Below are 5,215 nucleotides of genomic sequence, written 5' to 3' on the forward strand. Positions count from 1 at the left end.
TGCCGGCGGCTGGACGGGCTCGGCCGTGGTGCCTCGGGGAGCTGGGCGGTGTGAGGAGGGGGAGGGCAGCCATGAGCAGAGCTCCCGCCGCCCTGCTGCCTCAGCCCCCACAGGGGAGGCGCTGGGTGCTGCCAGCCTCTCTAGTGTGATCAAGTCTTCCAGGATTTTTAAACCTTAAACCCGCGGTCTGGGGGGAGGTGGGGTGTCCCTGCCCTGAGGAAGGACGTTGATAAACGGGGGCTGGTTCAGCACAGGCCCCTGGGCTGCCGGGGTGAGGAGGGGCTGAGGCAGCGGGGCCTGTGCACCAGGGGAAGAGGTGGCCTCAGGGGGACCTGGTGGCAGCCTGACAGCCCCTGTGAGGGGGTGATCGGGAAGATGAAGCCAGGCATTTCACAGTGGCGGCAGAATGAGAGATAATGGGCATAAAGTGGAAAGAAGAGAGGTTGAGGCTGTGTTGAAGGAAAAGCTTTTCCCCATGCTGTGGAGCAGGTTGTCCAGAGAGGTTGTGTCTTCTTCATCCTTGGAGGTTTACAAGACCAGCCTGGATAAAGTCCTGAGTAACCAGGTCTGAGCTCAGAGCAGACTCTGCTTTGAGCAGGAGGTCAGACCAGAGACCTCTTGAAGTCTCTGCCGACCTGGATTTTGCTATGATCATGTTAGGTGAGAGCCACAGGTTCTATTGGAAAGGTAAGTTACCAACCTTGGTAGTGACAGGGCAGCTTGGAAGCACCAAATTTACCCTGGGTGGGTATAAAAATGTTAGATAAATAGTACAGAAAAATAATAATTGAAAAGTACAACCATGCCACCTTTTTTTGACCTGCTGTTTCTTCAGGCCCGTTCTGTGATAGGTGAAGAGTTGGGGTTAGCATGGAGGAGTCTTGGCTTTCTATCTGCAGAAGGAAGCAGGACTGACTTCACTGCAGGCGGGGGATGAAGATCCTCAGCCCTGAACTGAAACATCTCAGTAGCAACCAGACATCACACAGTGTATACCCCACTCCTGGTGCCCACTGGAGGGGAGATGGGCTCTGCAGCCGGGCCCTTTCTCTTTCCGTTGACCCAGTGACATGTGGTGTCCAGCTCCATGCAGGGGATGGAGACTCCTTCCCAGGCTCCTCTCACGTCCTCTGTTGTCTCTTTTTCAGTAGGTGCTCTGCTGCCCATTGGTGTTTTATCAGTGAGTCTTCCCAGGCTCATTTCCTGGCCCCCTTGCTCTGAATTTTGACACGGGGCTCTACTCTGTCCTGGGCTAGGCTGTGTGCATCCTGGGCTTGTTATTTGGGTGTTGGACGTAGTATCCTTTTTGCCAGAGCTTTCCACCTTGTGCAAAGAGATGTTTTTTTCTGTTAGTCAGCTTTTCCCCTTCTTACCCATTGTGGGAGATTTTTTGGCTGAGAAAGACAGGGCAGAGTGAGGTATGGAGAGTAAGAGGGAAAAAACATGAGGGTTCATGCCTCTGCTGTGTGGGCAAACCCCATGTTGTCCAAGCCATAGAAGGATTTCTGTGGACGTAACTGCCTCTTCTGTGGTGTCTGGATTTCAGGGAGCTGGGGAGAATGGAAAGTCACAGGCAGAAGAAGTCTCTGGGAGAGAACAGCAACAAGCAGCTGCTCTCTGCACCAGGCTTCAGAGGAGCTGCTGTGGTAGCAGTGGAGATGGAGCAGGGAGCAGTAAGAGGGGCAGGGACTGCTTCCATCTTCATGCAGGGCTGTACAAATCTGGCCCCCTCCCCAGCGCAGGAATTACTGAACCCCCTTTTACCTGCCACACTCATTGCTATCCAAAAATAGTCTCATCTAGCTGAAAGAGCTGGAGGCATGACCAAGCCACCAGAGCAGGCAAATGGTGAGTGATGGGCTAGGGGATGGGGAAGGCAGGTCCACCACAGCCATCCACCCCGGTGGAAGAACAGGCCATGCGTGTCACCTGTCTTACAGAGTGAACGTGAAACTGCTCAGCCTGTGCTGCTGTTCCTAAGTGCAGATGGTTGTAATTTCCTGACAAAGTCATCTTCCTCTCCTTGCTGCTGCAGTGAAATAGTTCAGCTGTCTTCTTTCCTCCCTGTGCCTTCCCCTCTGGGGCTGGATTAAATCCCTGGCCTACCCTGGTTGCCTCTGCACGGTTCTTCTCCTTTTTCCACTCAATGGCTCTCTTGTTTCCTTGTCAGTCTGTTTGCTCCTCATATATTTTAGGAATTTTTTATTTATCTTTCCTTTCCTGCTGTTTTTGTTTTGCCTGCTGCTCCAGTGCTACTCCTCTGCGACCCGATTTGGCTGTTTACACCCTTTCTATTACAGACGTCTGTATTGTTCAAATCTTCCTTCGCTATTCCTATCTCATTGGGAAGCTCTAGATTCATGGGCTCTGCAGGCATGGTTTGCTGCCTTCCAAAACTTCTCAGTATTTAAGGGATACAGCAAGATCTTGTTTTCTCTCATGTGCTTCTCTCTGGGACATAGATTGCGTCCATCCTAAACTGATGTGGATGAGGAGCTCCCTTGACCAGCAGTGGGTCCTTGGCATTAGTTCAAATAACTAGAACTGCAGGTTTTTAAAAGCTGTTCAAGTTTTCTCCGTGGCGACTTTTTGGAGGCAGCTGTTACTCATGGCCACAGCAGGTACCTGAAAAGTTTTGGTGAAGGCAACCTTGTGTGTCAAGTGAGGAGACATCTTGGCTGCTGCCTCTGCAAGAACTGCAGCAAGGGCACCTTGGCTTGGTCCCAGGAGTAATTGAGCTTTGGTGGCAGTTAGCTGTGTTGTGCTCCCTAGACCCTGAGAGCAATGAGTCGTGTTTGTTCGTGGGAGGCAAAGTCTGCATCTTGCCATACTGGGTCTGAGAGTGAGTCATGAGTTACTGACGTCATGGGTGAAGCTGCGTTGTAAGATGCCCCTGCCTTCAGGTCTGAAGGACTGGTAAGAAGGGGCTGCTGCAGGAAGGCCTGTCCTGGCCTTTTTTCCCTGGGAAGAAGGGAGCCATGGGGCAAGCTGGGACGCAGCTGAGGCCAGTTGTATGTTTGCTGCCTGCTTAAAGAGGAGACAGTGGTGTTTAGACTTTCCAGCTGGGAAGGCGCTTTGAAGACTCCCTTGAGGAAAAACTGTTGCACTTGGTTATTTTCAGCCTTTGGGGTTTTTAGTCTATAGGTTGTGTCTCTGGGACTCCTTTTTTTTTCTTTTTTTTTTTGACCCATTCTTAGAAGGGACACAGATCTGTGGTATTGAGGATGAGGATGTGCTCATGGGGACGTAGTTACATGGCTTTGGGAGCTACTTTTCTAGCCTTGGCTCAGGGTCCAAGACCAGAATTCCCACATGTAGAGAGAAGAAAACAATGCAACCCACAGTGCTAATATGTTAGTAAAAAGGCTTGTCTAACTGCTACCAACTTTGACTGGCAGGGAGGAGGAAGGCAGGAGAGAGGTTTTGAAAAAAAACTTTCTATTTGATATTTTTTCCTAGGCAGGGGTGACCAGTTTGACATCTAGGTCACTGACTGTTCCTGTGTAAGAGTCTGGCAGTCTTTTCTGAGATGCTGGTACACCTCTGTGGTTTGCTCCAAACTTTTGGAAGTCCTCAGGAATTTTGTGGTTTAACCCCAGCCGTCAACTAAGCACCGCACAGCCACTCGCTCACTCCCCCCTGGTGGGGTGGGGGAGAGAATCAGAAGAGTAAAAGTGAGAAAACTCGTGCATTGAAATTAAGACAGTTTTATAGGGAAAGCAAAAGCCATGCACACTGAGAAAACTCGTGGGTTGAGGTAAAGACAGTTTCATAGGTAAAGCAAAAGCCGCGCACGCAAGCAAAGCAAAACAAGGAATTAATTTACTGTTTCCCATTGGCCGGCAGGTGTTCAGCCATCCCCAGGAAAGCAGGGCTCCATCACACATAACGGTGACTTGGGAAGACAAACGCCATCACTCCGAACGTCCCCCCCTTTCCTCCTTCTTCTCCCAGCTTTATATGCTGGGCATGACGTCATATGGTGTGGGATATCCCTTGGGTCAGTTGGGGTCAGCTGTCCCGGCTGTGTCCCCTCCCAACTCCTTGTGCCCCCCCCAGCCTGCTCGCTGGTGGGGTGGGGTGAGAGGCAGAAAAGGCCTTGACTCTGTGTCAGCACTGCTCAGCAATAACGAAGACATCCCTGTGTTATCAGCGCTGTTTCCAGCACAAATCCAAAACACAGCCCCATACTAGCTACTGTGAAGAAAATTAACTCTATCCCAGCCAAAACCAGCACAGGAAAGAAGGTGTTTGGGTTAGATCTGCGCCATCATTCTCCATCCTGTCATGTTTAGGGGAGTTCCAAACTTTGTAAAAACAGTCTCCCTCCTGCTGCTCACATACCATGGGAAATTCTTGGCAACCTGACGGATAGCTAAATAAAACCACTGGGAAGCAGGGGTCCACAAGCCCTGCACCAGCAGGGACAGTGCCAGAGGCACGGCTGTGGGAAGCATCACCTCTGACATGAACAGGTCTTTGCACTGTGCTGGGTCATGAAGCAGGTTGCGTTCAGTTCACCCACAGTTTGGGAACAATAGCTTTAAGAGCTAGGCTGGCCCCAGTGTTGGATCAGCAGTCCTACCCATGGCAGTGCCTACACCTGGGAGCTGCACTTGGGTTAGGAAGAAAACCCAGGATGGTCTCCATGCTGACAGCTTGTTTCTGGGCTCATCCCCAGGAGGCAGAGGGGACTATGAGCTTCCACCAGCACAGCCCTGGTCTCCAGAGTGTGGTAGCCTTTGCTGTTTCCAGATCTGTAACTCTGCTACAGATTATGGATTGTCATATTCAGGCTATTGGGTTTTGGTATTATTCTTACTCTTTTCTGTAGCAAAGAGGAACTTGTGTACAAGATCATCTCCAAAATAACCATAACTGGCTTGCAGAGCTCAAAATTAGACTGTGAGTTTTAGGGTTGCCCATGAAACCTTAATTCATCTGGGAGTGCATAAGCACCCAAGCTTTTGTCTACATGCTCACTACTGCTTTTTCTAATAGTGTCTCTGCCTCTTTGGACCAGCCTAGGACAGAATTAAGGTTGCTCTGGCAACGGTTAATATGGCACTTGCCTAATTACAACTTACCAATGACCTTCTAATACCTGTTTTCAAAATACCAAATGTTAACAAGTAGAGCAAATAGTGTTACTAGTCCCTAGTACTTCCAGGCCTTTTGCCTGGATGAGCCTTGGATCAGTTTACAGAGGAATTTG

The sequence above is a fragment of the Pygoscelis adeliae genome, unplaced genomic scaffold, assembly GCF_000699105.1.
Source record: "Pygoscelis adeliae isolate BGI_AS28 unplaced genomic scaffold, ASM69910v1 Scaffold436, whole genome shotgun sequence".
Classification (NCBI taxonomy): Eukaryota; Metazoa; Chordata; class Aves; order Sphenisciformes; family Spheniscidae; genus Pygoscelis; species Pygoscelis adeliae.